We start from the raw sequence: 20573 nt of genomic DNA on the forward strand, positions 1-20573 counted from the left end.
TGGACTGCACATGTCGGGCTGTAACCACTTCCACGCGAGGTGTCTGAGGTTGAATAGCTGGGACCTTGGGGGTTTGTTCCCCTGGTATTTCCACTTATTGAACCTCTGGGCCTGTACCACTGCCATCACTCCTGATCGTGCTAGGATTTCTGCCTTCAGCCAGGTATAGTCAGTGGCATCCATGGCAGGCATGTCAAAGTAGGCTTTCTGGGCCTCTCCACACAAAAAGGGGGTGAGAATGCTGGCTCACTGCTCCTGGGGCCACACTTCCCGCTGAGTAGTCCTCTCGAATGAGAGGAGCTATGCCTCTATGTCATCTTCCGACATCATCTTTGGCAGACAACCAGTGGCCCTGGACCCCCAGGCCTGGGTGGTGAGGATCTTCAGCTGGCCCACTACCTCTCATAAGAGGTCGCCTGGCCCGTCAGTAATTGATTGGTTTCCTGCTGTAGACACAGACTCCTGTTGCGACATTGCCTGAACCCAGGTGGCCTCCTGCTGGGCTGCCATGGCTTGTACCAGAGCTCTTACCACCTCCTCCATTGTGGTACAAAGCAAACAAACAAAACAAATATCCAAAACCCCAGTGCACTTTTTAAAACAAACAAAAAAACCCCTCTTTCTTCTGCCATGCTGTGAATGATTATCCCGCCCCTAACACCAGTTGTGACAAAGCTCTGTCCTTGTCTCCGTGGATCCCGCATTTCGTGGCAAATTTCGCTCGCCTCAGAGGCTCACTGTAACCCTCCATGTAGCTTTTCTCTCTCTACAGGCAAGGGTCACAGGTTACTGAGCTATTTTCATCATAAGCCAGCAAGGGAGGTGAGGAAAAGCTATCCTCCCTTGCACAGTCTCTGTTGTTTCCCAGTCTCAGTGATTAATCAGGGAGACAAAGGGGGGAGCCCGGGCCCACCCTCTACTCCAGGCTCCAGCTCAGTGACCCTAATAGTATCAGCTATGGAAGCGGACTTTTTAGAGACAGGATGTGTACAATTCCCTGGGCTACTTCCCCACTGCAGCCCCCACCCCCACACTTCAAGCTCCACTTCACCCTTACCTCAGGACTTGCTTCATTCCTTGTGCCTGATATGGTGTGTACTCCTCAGCCTTTCCAATAGCACAGTTTTCTCCTACAGCTCCTAACATGCACACCCACCTGACTAACTGGGAGGCTTTTAACTAGTTTCAGCCAGCCCCTGATTGGCTTCAGGTGTCCCAATCAACCTACTGTCCTCTCTGCCTCTGGAAAGATCTTAATTGGTCTCAGGTGTCTTGATTAACCTGCAGCAACTACCATTTGGTTACCATGGTAACAGGGATTTCTTTAGCCTGGGGCTAACATACCGGTTTCTCACTACTTTCCTATAGTCATCTGGCCTTGCCCCGTCACAATCTAAAAACATATTAAAATAAAGGAAGTTTTTCTTTTTCTTTTTTTTTTTTTAAGAAGAAAAAGAAGATTGGTGAAGGGACTATGGGAACCTCGCAGGCATGTATTATCATTCATTACGTCATGTAGCACATCAGGAAAAATAAATCAAAGAATTTGGGTGAAGGCCAGAAACATTAGTAGCACCCAAAACAACAACTAATCAGGGTGAGCCATAGTACTCTTAGAAGGCTGAAATCCAGGTGTTCAGCTTTTTAATCTTCATTATCTCACAACATGACCACATATTGATGTAAAGGAGGGGTTCACTTGCCGAGGCTGAGGAAACAGACTACAGATGGAAACATAACTGTGGAAGAAAATTAGAAAGGCAGATACAGTAGCATCATCCTGCAGAGGCCAAAGACCACTGTTGCATCTGCTTCCAACAGTTTTTCTGACCTGTAACAAAATTGCCACATGGAGAGGGTGTGGGAAACAGAGTTGAAAAGTTATACCCTTCCCAGTCACTGACACGTGAAATTTAGCAAGTGATTAGTGAACTAATTCTCAGCTGTCATTCTTATTAGTGCAAGTGAAGTGTAGGCAGGAACACAAAAAAATACGTGAATTTTGCTTATTCTGCATTAAGTGTAGTGGCACTCAGCCTGTCTTCCTTCCCTACCAAAGATTATCACACTGTTACAGTCAGTGCCACTGACCATATGTGTGAAATTCACAAGGCCAGGAAATATAACAATCTGAATGGACATTTTCTCCCTCTTCCCCCCAACTTTGTGATGCAAATCAGGGTCTCCTGGTTAAAAACTGCTTTTTAAGGTTTTATTTCTGCATCCGAGTGCAATTGGTGCTGGTTTGAGAGCCTTGAAGACTGAAACTCTTTTTATCCACAGAATGAAAGAGTAGGGGCAGCAACAATGCATGCTTCCCTGCTTGACCCTGTCAATGTTTTCAACCCAAACCTGAGGATGCAGTGAGAGGATATTTCCTTTTGGTTGCTTATTGTCCTTGTTTGTTTCCCTCAGGCTGTCAGCAAAGGGAGAGCAAAGGCTGCCAACTATGACTTGATGAGGAATCATGCCCATTAGGAAATTAACTGAGATCACATACTTACTACACGTGTCACTGGATGGGGCGAGGGGAAAGGGGGAACCCATTTGGTTTTGCTCATTGGCAATGCAGTAAAACTGTTCCCAGGGGGCAGGAGGGGATTGATTTTTGTGTGTGTGTCTGTGTCTTGTCATAAACTTGTCAAAAAGCAAATGTCACCAGCTACCTAGTGTACATGAACATTCTGTTAGTGCCTATTCGCTAGGGATAGAAAGCCTCAGCACTTCCCAAAACATATTTAACATGATGGGAGTTAAGCCATCTTGAAACCTTTTAAAAACATCACATGAAACTGACTCAAAGCTGCAAACCCAGAGCCTTGCTGTGGATAATGAGGAAGTTAAATCAACTTTACTCTGGGATTACCTTGCCCTTCCAGGTGTCCCCTTGGTCAGGAGTAATTTATTAGAAGATTACCTCTATTAAAAAGAACTCTCTATCCTCCTTGGAAGCATTTTCTTCCAAAGACTAAAGAGCTTATGTTAGTCTTTAAAAAGCTGGTTAATCAAAAGGACGTCTGAGTTAATTTCCCTTCCATTCTTTGAAAAGAGCTGGCATTGTAGGTGGGTGTCCAGCTAACCACACCAACCATTCACCTCCATTTCTTTCCTAAACAAATATACACATTCAGTCTGTTCGGAAGCTTTTTGTATGTTGTATTACATTGTATAACTTCAGTCAAGTTCGAGTGATGGGTCAGCTGTCTAACAGCAACCAATTTCAATTTGCATTTTAAAGTTATTAATTAACAGTACATTGGCTGAATTTCTTTTTTGCATAGCTGCATAGTAAATAATACAACATAGGGAGGCGTTAAGATATTCCCAAAGTATCCTAGCAGACAGGGTCAATGGCATATTTATTAACTTAAAAAATAGATCAATCTGTCCTTGTAGGAGCAGGATAAAAGGTGGTTCTGTCAGTAAGAAAGTATTAAATCTCCACCTGTTAACTCAGAATACAGAGTAAGCAGAGGGAGTTTAAATAACAAATCAATGCTTACATGATCTGATAGTCACATCTGTTCCTCTGAAGTCTGTATAACTATGTCCCTTAAATGGGTGAAGATAATTATATCTGTTTCTTAAATAAGGACAATAAAATATTAAAATAATGTGAAGGTCCTGGTTTGAGGGGAGAAAAAGCAACAAAAGGAAGGAAAAATTCTCACTCTTTCTTTATATATTAATAATAGTATTTAGCACTTACATAGAGCTTTTCATTAGTAAAACTCAGAGCATTTTGCAAAACTTGGTAAGCATTATTGTCCTCATTGTGCAGAAGGGGAAACGGACACACCGAGATGTTCATGTGATTGATGCAGTCACAAAGTGGCAGAGCCAAGGAGTGCATCCTAGGTATTCAAACTGAGGTCAAAAAGCTGTCAGGGAGTCAGTGGGAGTTTCAGGTGCACAAGGAATCCTTGCACTATAACATGCTCAAGTTATTCTTTTGCAAGTTTGGGTTCATAATTTACTGTTTCACTTCCCAGGCTGTAAGGGGCAACACAATCTGGTCAATACACAGAATTCAGGAAGAGTGGTCCAGTGGACAGAGTATCACTTACCTGATACTCCCTGACAGTTTTTTGACTTCAGCAAGAATTTCAAGTGCATTAAGAACTCAGGATCAGTCCCTATAAAATAAAGGATGCAGAGTAAAACAGTTAACTCTGTGTATTTGATAGTGCACCTCAATACTCTGTAAATGTACTAGATTTTAGTTGCATTGTAGAAAAGGAATCAGCAAGTAAAATATGAAGAGAAAAATGTAGCTTGGCAATGGAAAAAAGGCAGAGTTGACACAGTACTAAAATGAAGGCCACCGGACTAGAGGGTTTACTGTGTATTGTGCATAAGCATTTCAGTAAAGCACTTTTATCACTTTGGTGTATGATCTGTGTCCATGGGAGGGGTATTGCTGGCAGCATGCAAATGCCAGCTACATCTTATGGGGCCCACATATGCAATCCTCATGCACAATGAACTACAGTTAATATCCAGAGGCGTTACAGGCTCACAAGGAGTCATTAATGAATATTTGCATATGCTGAATATTCATATCCTTTTAGCTTATGTCACCAACCCCAGTCTTGAGACCCTGTCATCACATCACATCTAAGTGTAAAATTATGCATTAGCAGTTTCTTAAAAGTTGCATGAAAAAGTACTAAACCATGTTACGTAGGCAGATATAAATATTGAAAGTATTAACCATTATAATTTATCATCCTTATATCCTCTGCATGAATGCCACAACCTATTTCTTTATGTGTAGCATACTTTAAAGAATTATTTAGGTCCCAGTCCTGCAATGAACTGTCTAGGTCAGGGATCGGCAACCTTTGGTACGCGGCTCGCCAGGGTAAGCCCCCGGTGAGCTGGGCTGGTTTGTTTACCTGCCGCATCCGCAGGTTCGGCTGATCACGTCTCCCACTGGCCGCAGTTCGCGGCTCCAGGCCAATGGGGGCTGTGGGAAGCAGCGGCCAGCACATCCCTCAACCCACGCAGTTCCCATTGGCCTGGAGCAGCGAACTGCGGTCAGCGGGAGCCGTGATCATCCAAACCTGCGGACGCGGCAGGTAAACAAACCAGCCCAGCCCGCCATGGGGCTTACCCTGGCGAGCCGTGTGCCAAAGGTTGCCAATCCCTGGTATGGATGGACTCACTGTACTCAGGTGGAGCTCATTGCAGGACTGAGTTTTTAGTATGGAAAAGGATTCTTACCAAATATCAGCCTGAGATCTTGTAAACCCTGCTCCTATGAAACTCTCTTTTAATTGACTTCAATCTTTTTAAAGTCATTGAGAGTTTTGTATGTAGAGGTGGCACAGAATCAAGCCCAACATAATAATAATTCTGGTGGCACCTTAAAGACTAATAGATTTATTTGGGCATAAGCTTTCGTGAGTAAAAACCTCACTTCTTCGGATGCATCCGAAGAAGTGAGGTTTTTACTCACGAAAGCTTATGCCCAAATAAATCTGTTAGTCTTTAAGGTGCCACCAGACTCCTTGTTGTTTTTGTAGATACAGACTAACACGGCTACCCCCTGATACATAATAATAATTAGGGCTGTTGATTACTCACAGTTAACTCATGTGATTAACTGAAAAAAATTAATCATGATTAATCGCACTGTTAAACAATAGAATACCAATTGAAATTTATTAAATATTTTTGGATGTTTTTCTACATTTTCAAATATATCAATTTCAATTACAACACAATACAAAGTGCACAGTGCTCACTTTATATTATTTTTATTACAAATATTTGCACTGTAAAAATGATAAACAAAAGAAATAGTATTTTTCAGTTCACCTCATACAAGTACCATAATGCAATCTCTTTATCGTGAAAATGCAACTTACAAATGTAGATTTTTTTGTTACATAACTGCACTCAAAAACAAAACAATGTAAAACTTTAGAGCCTACAAGTCCGCTCAGTCCTACTTCTTGTTCAGCTAATCGCTATGAGAAACAAGTTTGTTTACATTTACGGGAAATAATGCTGTCCACTTCTTAATTATAATGTCACCTGAAAGTGAGAACAGGCATTCGCATGGCACTGTTGTAGCTGGGCATCACAAGATATTTACGTGCCAGATGCGCTAAAGTTTCATATACCTCTTCATGCTTTGGCCATCATTCCAGAGGACATGCTTCAATGCTGATGACACTTGTTAAAAAAATAATGCATTAATTAAATTTGTGACTGAACTCCTTGGGGGAAAATTGTCCGTCTCCTGCTATTTTACCTGCATTCTGCCATATATTTCATGTTATAGCAGTCTTGGGTGATGACCCAGCACATGTTCATTTTAAGAATACTTCCACTGCATATTTGACAAAATGCAAAGAAGATACCAATGTGAAATTTCTAAAGATAGCTATAGCACTCGACCCAAGATTTAAGAATCTGAAGTGTCTTCCAAAATCTGAGAGGGACGAGGTGTAGAGCATGCTTTCAGAAGTCTTAAAAGAGCAACACTCTGATGTGGAAACTACAGAAACCAAACCACCAAAAAAGAAAATCAACCTTCTGCTGGTGGCATCTGACTCAGATGATGAAAATGAACATGCCTCGGTCCGCACTGTTTTGGATCGTTATTGAGCAGAACCCATCATCAGCATGGATGCATGTTCTCTGGAATGATGGTGGAAGCATCAAGGGACATATGAATCTTTAGCACATCTGGCATGTAAATATCTTGTGACACCGGCTACAACAGTGCCATGCAAACATCCGTTCTCACTTTCAGGTGACATTGTAAACAAGAAGCAGTCAGCATTATCTTCTGCAAATGTAACCAAACTTGTTTGTCTGAACAATTGGCTGAAGAAGTAGTAGGACTGATTGGACTTGTAGGCTCTAAAGTTTTACATTGTTTTGTTTTTGAATGAAGGGATTTTTTTACATAATTCTATATTTCTAAGTTCAACTTTCATGATAAAGAGATTGCACTACTGTACTTGTAGTAGGTGAATTGAAAAATACTATTTCTTTTGTTTTTTACAGTGTAAATATTCATAATAAAAATAATATAAGGTGAGCACTGTACACTTTGTATTCTGTGTTGTAATTTAAATCAATATATTTGAAAATGTAGAAAACATCCAAAATATTTAAATAAATGGTTTCCTATTATTGTTTAACAGCTAGATTAATCACGATTAATTTTTTTAATCGCTTGACAGCCCTAATAATAAGTATCATTATGTTATTATTAGGTCTTATCATTCATAGCTCTCAAAGTACGTTGCAAAGAAGGTTAGTATCATTATCCTCATTTTATAGATGGCCAAACTGAGAAACAGAAGTGAAGAAAATAACAGACTTATTAGATAAGGGAAATGCGGTGGACCTAATATACCTCGATTTCAGTAAAGCGTTTGATACGGTACCGCACGAGCAATTATTGGTTAAATTGGAAAAAATGGGGATCGGTATGAAAATCCAGAGGTGGATAAGGAACTAGTTAATGGGGAGACTGCAGCGGGTCATACTGAAAGGTGAACTGTCAGGTTGGAGGGAGGTCACCAGTGGAGTTCCTCAAGGTTCGGTTTTGGGTCTGATTTTATTTAATCTATTTATTACTGACCTCGGAACCAATTGTAGGAATGGGCTGATAAAGTTTGTGGATGACACAAAGTTGGGAGGTATTGCCAATTCGGAGGAGGATCGGGATATTCTGCAGGGAGACTTGAATGACCTTGTAAATTGGAGTAACAGGAATAGGATGAAATTTAATAGTGAAAAGTGTAAGGTGATGCATTTAGGGATGACTAACAAGAATTTTAGTTACAAGCTGGGGACGCATCGGTTGGAAGTAATGGAGGAGGAGAAAGACCTCGGAGTCCTGGTAGACCGCAGGATGACTATAAGTCGACAATGTGACGTGGCAGTGAAAAAAGCCAATGCAGTCTTGGGATGCATTAGGCGAGGTATATCTAGTAGGGATAAGGAGGTGCTGCTTCCGTTGTACAAGGCACTGGTGAGACCTCATTTGGAGTACTGTGTGCAGTTCTGGTCTCCCATGTTTAAAAAAGATGAACTCAAACTGGAACAGGTACAGAGAAGGACCACTAGGATGATCAGAGGAATGGAAAACCTGTCGTATGAAAGGAGACTCGAGGAGCTCGGGTTGTTTAGCCTAACCAAAAGAAGGCTGAGGGGGGATATGATTGCTCTCTTTAAATATATCAGAGGAATAAATACCAGGGAGGGAGAGGAATTATTTCAGCTCAGTACTAATGTGGACACGAGAACGAATGGATATAAACTGGCCGTGGGGAAGTTTAGGCTTGAAATTAGACGAAGGTTTCTAACCGTCAGAGGGGTGAAATATTGGAACAGCCTTCCGAGGGAAACGGTGGGGGCGAAGGACCTGTCTGGCTTTAAGATTAAGCTAGATAAGTTTATGGAGGGAATGGTTTAATAGGATAATATGATTTTAGTCAAATCAACAGCGTGCCATCGCTGGTAAATAGTATCAATGGCCAATGAGGGTCTGGCTGGAGAATCTTGCCTACATGCTCGGGGTTCTACTGATCGCCATATTTGGGGTCGGGAAGGAATTTTCCTCCAGGGTAGATTGGCAGAGGCTCTGGAGGTTTTTCGCCTTCCTCCGCAGCATGGGGCAGGGGTCGCTAGCTGGAGGATTCTCTGCTACTTGAAGTCTCTAAACCACAGGACTTGGGGACTTCAACAGCAGAGTCAAGGGAAAGGGGTTGGGACGGCTTTGTGGCCTGCATCATGCGGGAGGTCAGACTAGATGATCATAATGGTCCCTTCTGACCTTAAAGTCTATGAGTCTATGAGTCTATAAGTGACTTGCTAAAGGTCACCCAGAAGGTCAGTGGCAGACTGGGAATAGAATACAGGTCTCCTGATTCCTAGTCCAGTGCTCTAACCACTAGTCACAGTGCCTAGTTCTGCCTCAGTTTAATCCCACCATACACACATCATTTAAAAAAGAAAATATGAAACTTATCTGCCCATATTTTATACTGTGCCTCACACTCTGTACACTTCAGTGCTCTTGCTAGTCATGTAAAATTGCCATTATAATAATGAACAATTTACTATATATTTTAAGATACACTGGACACTTTATGGCTTACCACCTGTACAGAAACACTGGTTGTTTCTCCTTTTTTGGGGTTAACAATAGCATTATTCTCCTGTAATTTAAGCAAGCTGATTTCTCTCCTTTTTGGGGGTGGGGCAGAGGAGGGGGGAATGATGTAGCTCCTTTTTCAGTCTTATGGCATTTGAACAATTTCCCAAACTTTTAAGACAACTCTATGAAGCCAGTGAACTAACTCCAGATCTCCACTCTTTAACAGTTCTGATGAAATACTGTCAAGATCAGGTGCTTTATTATTTCATAACTATGTGCGACTGCAAACATCACTTCCTCTAATGTCACCAGCTTGTTTTCTGCAGGGTTCATTTTTTAATTAAGTTGTAGCTTATATTTTACATAAGTTGTGTATCAATATCCTGCAAGTATTTTCCATTTTAGTCCTTAACTGGTGAAAACCATGAGACTGGACATCCAGTTAGTACATTCAAAGTCTCAAATATACATTTCTGGTCATGTCTTTCACAGGCTTCCTCAATGCACTGTGCCATACTATTCCACCATTGATTATGTTCATTGTGACAGGCCCTCCTGACTCGTTCAAGACATTTCTTTTGTTCTATAGCCCATTTCCTCCCCTCTTCACTTCTCAACTCTGATCTTCCAGTGCCTCCATACTGCACAGTCATTTTTTCTCTCCCACAATTTGATGGTGTTATCTGTAATCCAATGTTGCTTTTTCATTCTACTTACCCCCCAAAATAAAGTCTGCTCTTCCTCTGTGACAGACATCCAGTCATCCAATATAGAATATTTGTTGGAAATCGCTATCGTGTAACTATTTAGTGATTGCTTCATTATGAAGCTTATCAATGCTAAAGCGTTTTGATGCAATAGAACCCATCTCTGGAACTTTATCAGGAGCCAATGACCAGATTCTGGAGCAATATCAGCACTCCTAAATACACATATATCCAATATGAGTTTAATCAAGTGTTTCCAAACTAGAATATGATCTAAGGTTGCATTGTCACCAGATGAATATTGAAATATTCTTACGGCAGTTCTTGTGCTGAAAACACATACCCATTAAAAATAGTCTGTGTGTGGAAGCAAATTCTAATAGATGCCGACTGCTATCTGTTCTCTCTTCTGTTAAGCTGTGTAGTTCCAATACCAGCTCAAATCCAGTTCTATCATGGCCAATTCTCATGTTCAGATCTCCTAAAATGTCAATATGAAGTCAAGGTGTTGCACTAATACAAAGTCCCCTAACATGGCATAAACAGCATCTTTTTCAGCATCTGGACTTGGATCATGTGGAGCATATGCACTGATAACTACTATGCATCCTACCTTTAAATTCAAAATGGTGACTATCAGGCATGGAGAATAAGTCTGCCAAGTCTCTAGTGCAGATTACCCCCCTCCCCAGACAGAACCAGAGTAACCCCAGTGTGCCCATCAGATGTATAGCAGGCGTGGAACACTTGAAAGGTTTCCACAGGAGCCTTCAATTAAGGGGACATACTAGGGAGAGGCAAAGATGGAGCAAGAGATATGGCAGGCATGGGCCAAACCCCAGGTGTGAGATTCATAGATTCCAAGACCAGAAGGGACCATTGTGATCATCTAGTCTGACTTCTTGCATAATCTAAGTCATAGGTTATTCCTAGAGCAGATCTTTTAGAAAAACATCCAATCTTGATTTTAAAATTGCCAGTATTGAAGAATCCATCCTGACCCTTGGTAAGTTGTTCCCCTGGTTAATTACTCTCACTGTGAAAAATTTACACCTAGTTCCAGTCTGAATTTGTCTCTCTTTAGCTTCCAGCCATCGGATTGTGTTATACATTTCTCTGCTAGATCGAAGAGCCCATTATCACATATTTGTTCCTCTGACAGAGGGCTGGGCAACAGCAGCTGAGCCAACACTCTGATCACTGGAACTCCAATTAGTTGCCCTGGAGCATACCTGACTATGGAAATTCTGCCCACTTGATAGATTGGGATGGGATGGAGACAGTTAAAAAAGATAATTAACTCATTAGCCCAGAAGGTACAAAAGGCACAGAAAGGAAGTGAAAAAGGGGAAGGTGAGAGTGAGTGGGGGGTTGTGGTGAGAGAGGAATGGGAGGGCGCAGGCTGACTGGTTTATTTGTAGCATCAGAGGCATGAGATCTCTCTCCCTTCCTTGCCGCAGGAGCTCAGAGCACCATGTTAGTCTTGGTATAAGGCAGCATAGTCTGTACAGGTGGTGGAAAAGAACACTGTAAATAAACCACACAAGCTGTTTTACCCAAAGGTCTAAGGGGTTAGAAAGTAGGTAGGAGCAAGTCTGCCCTGCCACAGTTCCCATTTAGGTACTCACAGAATGTAATCAAGTCACCCCTTAACCTTTTCCAGTTAAGCTAACTGGATTGAGCTTCTTGAATCTAATGCTGTAAGGCAGGGTTTCTAGTTCTTGAATCATTCTCCTGGTTCTTCTCTGAACCCTCTCCAATTTATCAGCATGTCCAGGGCCAATCTGAGCCCCTCTGATTCTGTGCCCCTATAGCAGCCCACATTGGTGAATCTGTCACAGTGTCAGGTTAAAAATCTCACCAGTAGGAGAGAGAACAAATTGTTTTAGCTATGTTACAAACAACAACTTAGTTTACTAACACTGAAAGAATGTTTTTAAAATCTATTTTACTCATTACCCATTAGCACTTTTGTTTACTGCTTACGTCTTCTTAGCGAGCCCTTCGCTCACTTTAAAGCAATGGAAGATGCTGAGTACCCATCAGTAGGGACAGTAGGCAGCAATCCTGCAATCTGATCTAAGTAGGTGGACCCCTGCACCTGCCTGAAGTCCCGTTGACTTTAGTGTGATTCTGCACAGATGTAAGGAAATGGCTCTGCTCATTAACTTGTAGGATAAGGCCTTCAACTTGGACAATGAAAATAGACAACTTAGTTTTATTTTTATTTATAGACCATTTAAGATCCTGGTATTTATATACTAGTGCGGTGCTGCAGTATTTGGGCTGCAAATATGGCAGAGGAATTTAATATTTAAAAAATTATTGTTTAAAAATTCATGAAACCCCTCTGTCTGAATATTAAGTTTTGTAAAAATTCTTTCCCTGAATAACTATATTTTGAGCTTGCACTGGCGGTACCCTTTTAAATCTCCTCATTTAATAGATCCCTGTAAACTTATGATTCAAAATATACAGTATGTCAGGGTTTGTTTTGGTCAGCCATTCATCTAAGATTAATATAAATGTACATTTTCCCCTACATTTTCAGTTTACTTGGTGCATTTGACAGCACGGTGTACATAATTGGTTCCATTATGATCAGTGTCTCTTGTTGGAGGGCATACAAGCTTGCTTTCATACAACTTTGTTGAAAGAAAAACATTTAAAAATGTGAAAATGTGGTTGGAACACCCCCAGAAATTGTCAGGGGGACTTAAGAGGATGAATAGTATTTGAAAGTGTTTGTTATTTTTTTTTAAATGACTCAATTTTAAGTACAGAGTTCCCCTTTAAAATATTTTGTTAGGATGCTCCAATGACTAAATTTGTCAAAAGTTTAAATTATTGTAAATAAATTAATATCTAGATTTTACACAAAATAATATGAAATAATTTGTTCTTAATGTGTTAGAGATTATCTCTATGATGTAAAATATAAATACAGAATTTACTTTATCTCCATAACCCTTAGCACCCATTTTTATTCCTTTTCCCTGTACACACATCCAAATCAAAGTGACATTGCAGGGCTATGCAGAAGTTAGGAAATCTAGAAACCAAAGCCCCAACAACTCAGGATCGGGCTTCAGAGCTGCAGTGTACTTGATCACTACAGCCTGTGCACTATACGAGTGGCCACTGCCCTCAGTTTGGTGGCTCCCGACCACTGAATCCACATATGCATGGATCCAGCATCCCTTCCCAGTGCCTATCCTCCATATTCCCTTCCTGACAGCCTGTTTACAGGTAGGTGATGGGTGGGGTCGTAAGAATCTAGACAGAATGGAATGGAACCCACCTCCTCATCAATAACTTGAGTCTTATGCATGACTTCTGCCAGGGGGTGAACTTCACCTTAAGTTAACAAAGTAGCAGTTCTGGTATTTATTAAGTACCCTATTTAACACTTCATACACAGGCCAAACTCCTATCAGAAAGGAGTGTTTCTGAAAGCGTTTTCCCTGTGTGAAAACTCATACTTTGTATTTCTGTTCCGAAGGCCAGATAATCTGTACATCCACTGGAAAACTAGAATAGGAAATTAAAGCTGGTGTAGAATTGGCTGCTTTCCCATAGCACTCCCTTCTGTGCTATGGGTAGCTATATAGCAACATTTATTGAGGATTTTAATCTACTATTTACTGTAGATTTCAATAAAAGCAATTGCTCTGGAAACCCTTGTGCTGGTTGATAAGTGTGTTACCAATACAATATGTACTGTAGTGCTTCTTTTAAAAAAAGGCCGCACCAGACGGTGATGTGATGAAATATTGTATCAGCAACTATTTTTGTATAATTATACATTTAATTTAGCAAGAGAAAACCTAGTGGATCAAATTCTTCTCACAGTTACAATGGTGCAATCCTACAGACCTCCTTGGGATTGTGTAGATGTAAATCAGAGCAGAATTTGGCACAGTATCCTGTGGGGGGAAAATCTCAATATTTTTTGAAGAAGAAAGGAAATGATCCATGTTGTCATTCCATCACTTACCCATCAAGCAAAACAGATTCTTCAGATACTAGTGATGACAACATCTTTCATAGTTAGTCCCCAGGGTCAGGAAGCACTCCAGACACCTGCTTCCTTCCCTCCTTTGTGCTAATGCCTCAAACACAGTAGTCTCTCTTCTCAGTTTTTAGGAGTCTTGATAATTCTCAAGAAGAAAATTACACACCACAAACATCTCAGTGTTTGGTAATTATCTTAAGTGCTAGGCTGGGAACATGGGGAATCACCATGAAACATTAGATCAGCACTGGGAATCTAGTCCAGATGAGAGATGAAATTGCATGTCGTATATGTAAAATTATATACCTCAGGCAGAATAGCAAACAATGCAGGAGCTAAGTGGAGAATGGCTGATCTTGAAAGTAGCAAATCTGATAGCAAATATGATAGCAAAACAGTGTTACACTGTTGCTAAATAAATCGAAACCATTGCCAATTCTCAGATGTGTATGTTGTACATAGAGGAAAATCACACATGTAAAAGTAGGGAGGTTTTAGGACTATTCACATAGCATATTTTATTGCATCCCTTAGGCTTGGTTATCGAGACTTCCCTGGAATTATTCTAGATTCAAATTCTAACAGGTTTGGTTCTGCCCTTCATCTTCCAAGGTAAATAACTCAAGTACCACGTAGTTTACCATGTGGGAGGCAGTTTGTGAATGATTTCTCAAAAATCAAAGTGCTGTCTGCACTACATGGACATTAGAGGTTTCCTAGCATTTCTCTTAAGAATATGGCTTCTTCTTTGGGTGGTGTCCCTGTTGATGCTCCACTCTAGGTGTCGGTGCGTCCCTGCACTGGAGATCGGAGATTTTTCACAGCAGTACTCGGTCAGGGGAAGGGCACACACAGGAGTCGTCTCATGCAGCCGTTGGCGTCTCCTGTAGCGCGCACCCCCGACCGTCCCCTCAGTTCCTTTTCAACCATCCTCGGCTGCAGACGGAGCTCCACGGCAGTGCTCTCCTTGATAGTTTCGTGTGGAAGGGGGGGAGTTACAAGTTACATAGGAATTTCTTATTAGTCTATACATAGTTACATAGTTTTGTTAGTTCCTCTTAGAGGTATTTCTTCAACAAAAACAAAAAAACTTTTTTCTTTACTTAGTTCTCCGTTTAGGAATAGCTCTATGGTTTACCACTTCAATTAACTCCCATCCTCATCTATTGCAGGGGGCTGGGGAGGCTTAACTGAAGTCATGCCGAGCTCAATGGGGTTTAAAAAGTGTGACTCCTGCCGTGAACCAATGCCGGTCTCTGACGGCCATGTATCCTGCATCCGCTGTCTGGGAGAAACTCATATCTCCCAGAAATGCATACACTGCAGCAACTTGAAGTCAAAGTTTGAAAGTGCTTCTTGACAGAGCATACATCATTCTCATTGTCCCCACATGGCCCAGACAGACTTGGTTTCCGTACCTCTCACGTCTAGCAGTCTGTGCCCCACAACTGTTGCCCTTATGGACGGACCTCCTGTCCCAGAACAAGGACCTGACACTCCATCCAGACCCAGCGAAGCTCCATCTCAAAGCGTGGCTCCTGTGTGGTTCCAACATGGAGAATTGAACTGTTCAGAGAAAGTAAAACAGGTATTACTAAATAGCCATCACCTCACCACTAGAAAGTGGCTACACATTTTCATGTTAACCAAACAATACAGTTACCTGCCTTCTATCCCAAGTCACATAAGGACTCTCAAGAAGCAACGTTACACATGCTAGATGTCAGATGGGCTGTAGCCTTCTACTTGGACAGAACTAAACCATTTCGCAAGTAACCAAGACTGTTCATCTCTACAGCAGAGCACTCCAAAGGCTCTACAATATCAACCCAGAGACTTTCCAAATGGGTCTCTTTCTGTATTCAAACTTGCTACCACCTACATAACAAAGAACCTGCTGTGGACATCAGATCCCACTTAACACAGGCCCTGGTGACATCAATTGCATTCTTGAACAATGTCCCCTTAATAGACATTTGCAGAGCTGCAACCTGGACATCAGAGCACACTTTTGCAAAGCATTACACTATCACCCAAAGCCTTATCTCAGATTCTATCGTTGGCTTCAGAGTGCTCTCATCACACACTTATACATAACTCCGAACCCCTGCCACCCCTGGTGGGGCACTGCTCTACAAGCACCTAGAGTGGAGCACCCACAGGGACACCACTTGAAGAAGTTACTCACCTTGTGCAGTAACAATGGTTCTTCAAGATGTGTGTCCCTGTGGGTGCTCCAGGGACCCACCCTCCTCCCCTCTACTTCAGAGTTCACACAGCCAAGCTCTGCGGTGGAGAAGGCACAGAGGGGACAGTCGGGGGTGCGCACGCTACAGGAGATGCCAACGGCTGCACGAGATAGCTCGGGTACCCGCCCTTCCCCCGACCGAATACTGCTGCGAAAAATCTCCAGCTCAGGGACGCACCAACACTCAGAGTGGAGCACCTACAGGGACACACATCTCAAAGAACCATCGTTACTGCACAAAATGAGTAACTTCTTCTTTTTTACCGTGGTATCCTTGGCCAAAATTCTGTCTTCTCTAGTGTCACAAAATGTAGAGTTCACTGTTACTACTGCCACTTCCAGAGTGGAAGTATTGTGTGGAAATAGTTTGTGAAGCACTTTGGTTGAAACACACCATATTAGTACAGAGTATTAATATTACAGGAAAAAAATCTTGCTCAACCTGACAGGTTTGTCACAAAATGTCTGTAGTATTCTGATACATCAGGCCTTGAACTATAGTAAAATTAATGTGCTGCAGTAATAACATTTCCAGATGCCTCTGTAATCAACATAGCAACATGATTAGAATGGTAGAAGTGAAAATCCTCTTAATGTTTACTGAAATGTTGTTTCATGTTTCCAAATATTTAGAAAATTAATTGTTTTATACTGTAAATTCTTCTTCTTTGTGCTGTCATTTTTCTGAATTGTATACTCTCAGGGGAAGTCTGCATTTGTATTAGGCTTGGTTTTCAACCAGTGAACTCTGTTCTCAGTAGGAGATATACAGTACAACTGCATTTATCCAAAATATTTTGGGGACATCAAACCTATTTGGATAACAGGATACTGTATATGATTGAGAGATGTAATATTACTTGGCACTTTACTGTTTCAAGGTGCTGTACAAACATTTAACTAATATATAAATTTTCTAACTGGGGGTATAACCTAGATTTGAATAGGAGAAAGTTTTGAATTGAAGGGGTTTTGCTTAAACAGGCTTATTTTGTGCATATTATGCTTTCTTAAAAAGACTTCCCTACAGAACAGAAAGGTGAACCTCTTATCAAAATTGTCCATTTCCAGAATTGGTGCGTATAGTGTTTCTGAGTTTTAGTATAAGCATTTCCTTCTTAGTATGAGCTGTCCACTTGTTTAGTGCTAATGTGAACTGATTGGAACCATAGCTATTTTAAACCAACGTTATCACAACATATTTACAGGAACTACAAATGCTAAAAACAACTGGCCGGTAAGATACATTGACAAATAGTTATTGACAGGCCTTATCCAGGCATGAATTTCTAAAAACTGTCAGTCCACTTTTACAACAGGCATTCTTGGGCGCGGGGAGGAGGAGGAGAGAAAAAATACATGTGTAAATTATGATGCATATACAGTCTAAGGAAAGTATGGATCCTAAATTTGCAAAGTCTGTAGCAATTTTCACAGATAACCTCTGGAAAATGAACGCGCTCTCTCTCTCTAGATTTTTGTTAAAATGTAGAATAAAAAAATTCAAGCAAATGTATTGCACTGCTGGCTATAGTAGCTTTACAGCATTTTAAACAATTGCCCTTCTTATCTCTCACCCCATCTCCCAACCACACATGGAGAGCAGGGACCACCTGCAGATCTGTGTTCAGTAGCATGCAAAGGATGGAGTCTCCCTGAATAGTCTCTCTGAATGTTGCGCCCCAGTTACAGTGGAACTGCATTGATTCCATTGCACTTAGGTCTGTCTGCGCAATTGGGGATGAAAAAGGATAGGATTTGTCCTTAGAAATTTTGGATTCTGAAGAAGTTGTGTTGAAGCTGAAAGGAATCAGTCATATAAAAATTAAAAAGCTTTTTTGTAAGGTTTGGATTTACCTAGCACTCTGTAGAGAAAAACTGGGTCGCTAAAATCACTTATGGCCTCATACTGTGTCTATTTAAGTCAAGTGAAAGACTCAGTGGAAAGATTGCTGTTGACTGCAATGGGCATTGGATTGGGCCCTTACTTGCTGTATTGCAGAATCACTGAATATAAAATTAAAATACATGAAAAAGTAAAGTCATGCTCTACACATGAAAAGGCTAAATGCTGCCTCAAATGCTTGCAGTCAAAAGCTCTATTACCTACACAAGTTCTGGTTTTTTAACCTGAAGCCACACCAAAAACAGGATTCAGACACTTGCTGCTTTTCATCAACCTAGGGACAACTTTTGAGAACAAAATGTGGTGTCCTTAGTGTTTACAAAGTACTCCCATGTGTTTGTCTTTTGAATATAAAGGGATCAGATCCTCAGCTGTTGTAAATTGATGGAGCTATGCTGGCTTACACCAGCTGAGGACTTGGCCCAAACTTTTTGTTGTTTGTTATTTTCTCGTCTCAATACATAAGCATAGGCGTAGTTTGTCTTCTGTATTTGAGGGGGCATCTCTGGCCACGCGAAAGGGGGGGAAGAGAGGGGAGGTAAATTCCTCATCTGCCCAAGGTTTGCAATTTGGGGGGGCAATGCCCCCCCATGCCTGCCCACCCTAAACTATACCCATGTTCATAAGTATAAAGCTTTAACACTTAGCAGTAACATATATTTGTGGAACCTATGCATGCATATCTGGAGTAGAATATGTTATATACAACACACAGTTTACATTGTAGTGATATATATTAAATACTGTACCTGATCACAAAGCCATTCCTTACTTGGTCTTACTTGGGTGAAATTGAAAGTGGCCAGTTTCCTAGCCTTTCTTCGTAGAATTTGTATTCCATTTGACAAATGGTTACTTGCCACAACTTTATTGGGCAGCAGACCTCTCTACTAATGATTCCTGGTGTTGCCAAAGCTAAATATTCATCTCCAATCCAAGTACAGAATTAGGGGAAGAGCTGCTCAAGGAATATTCCTAGGGTAATTTAACACATTTTGCAATTGTTGAATATAATATTCAGAAAATACTTTTTTCCAATGTTTATCCATCTATAGCTGAAATCGGTGGGATGTGGAATATGTCATTCAGTAAGAGTAGGGACAGTGGGGTCTTTGCAATCAAGCACAGATTAAAGCCAGCCTGGGGTAATGCGCAGCTCTTCATAGGAGCAAAAGTTCAGTTGGAGGACTTCAGTTCAGAACCAGATTCTGTTATGGGAGGCTGTCTGAGATCTCTGCCTATAGCCTGTTATGGCATTGTTCAAGAAAGTAACCACAGTAGAATGGTAAGTGGAACAGGCATTTAAAATATAAAAAAATGAATGAAGTTTCAGCCATTCAGAGAACGGCTGATTCAGAGCTCATTGAAGTTGATGAAGAGATTGTCCTCAATTTGAATGAGCTTTAGAGAAGGACTTTAAACTGTAACCAGGTGTGGAGCTTTTATTCACTGATGCCAACACCAATGAGCTTGTACATCTGAGTGGTGGGATTTTAAAAACACCTAGCATTGGCCCAATTCTACTCCCATTGATGTCAAAGTAAAACTTCCATTGATTTCAGTGAGGGCAAGCTTTAGCCCAGGAGATGAGCACTTTTGAAAATACCCCCTGTAGTGGGGTAGTTACCCGCTCCTGCCCTGAGGGGTTTGGAACAACCCTGGGAGAAGGCTGGGGCAGGGAAGCAGCTACTGGGCTGATTGGGGAAGTAGCTGCACCTGGGCCACGCCCCAATCTGAGCCCAGCTGGCCTATATAAAGAGGCCGGGAGCCAGGAGCTTGCACACACACACAAAAAAAAATCAATCTCAATGTAGAGAGAGAAGGGTCTGGTTGCAGGGAACTAAGACAGGGTACCTGAGTGGAGCAGGGCTGGGGAAAGGCTGGGGAGCTCCAGCCTGGAAAGCCCTAGGCTGTGGCCTACTATTAGGCCAAGAGGTACTGGGGGTTGCAGAGGGCAACCCAGGTGTAGGCCAAGGCAGCAGGTCCAAACCCTCCTTGCCAGTGATGAGTAGGCTGATACTGCAGTTTGCCCCAGGCGTGGGGCTAGACAATGACTGGCAGTAGCCTGATACTGAGGTGGGGTTAGTGGGTGAGGGCTCCCTGGGAGGGGAGACCCAGTGTGTGTGGGTACTGCCAGGAGGCAGCACCCAGAGCAAGGGGCACTGGGGTCTTGGGAGGGACACGGGAGCCAGTAGGAGGACAAGGCGGATCACCGGCCTGCAAAGGGCGCTCCGGGCTGGATTGAGCTAATTCTCTGGACAACCAGCAGGAGGCACTGCAGGGGTGAGTCTGACCTCTTACACACACCCCCATCTGTCTTTTGTGTCATTCTGTTATGTCTCCCTTCACTCTATAACACAATGAGCTAACAATGAAGCAGTAGCCTCTTCAGTATTACTGGCTTTATTTGGTGTTTGTTAATCACATTCAATGGGAATTTGGCAGCTATCATCCCTTCTTGCCTTTGAAAATCTCCCCCATTAGAAACGTTTAATCATATTGGACCAAATCCATCCCTGGTGTTACCCTGTTGCCTCCAAAGTGCTCAGATGTGATGGTGATGGGCACAA

At 41.8% G+C, this 20573-nt stretch overlaps 1 protein-coding gene and 1 long non-coding RNA gene across 6 annotated transcripts in view; one reads left to right on the top strand and one right to left on the bottom strand.

Annotated features, from left to right (window-relative positions):
• NTNG1 (netrin G1) overlaps window positions 1-20573 on the top strand; it is a 305313-nt gene that overhangs the window by 46680 nt on the left and 238060 nt on the right. Inside the window, exon 1 of one of the 5 annotated variants that reach the window (XM_065554300.1) lies at window positions 19162-19288. The exons of 3 other annotated variants lie outside the window; for them this stretch is intronic. The gene's annotated coding sequence lies outside the window, so the exon portion shown is untranslated. Of the gene's footprint in view, window positions 1-19161; window positions 19289-20130; window positions 20287-20573 lie in introns of those variants that run through there. One more of the 5 variants, XM_065554301.1, reaches the window with a different exon arrangement.
• Window positions 14348-19585, bottom strand: LOC135973035 (uncharacterized). The gene is made up of 2 exons (XR_010589725.1): window positions 18753-19585; window positions 14348-15415 (listed from the first exon to the last, which is right to left on the bottom strand). It is a non-coding gene; the product is annotated as an uncharacterized LOC135973035 (long non-coding RNA).

This window comes from Chrysemys picta, chromosome 8, assembly GCF_011386835.1.
Source record: "Chrysemys picta bellii isolate R12L10 chromosome 8, ASM1138683v2, whole genome shotgun sequence".
Taxonomy (NCBI): domain Eukaryota; kingdom Metazoa; phylum Chordata; order Testudines; family Emydidae; genus Chrysemys; species Chrysemys picta.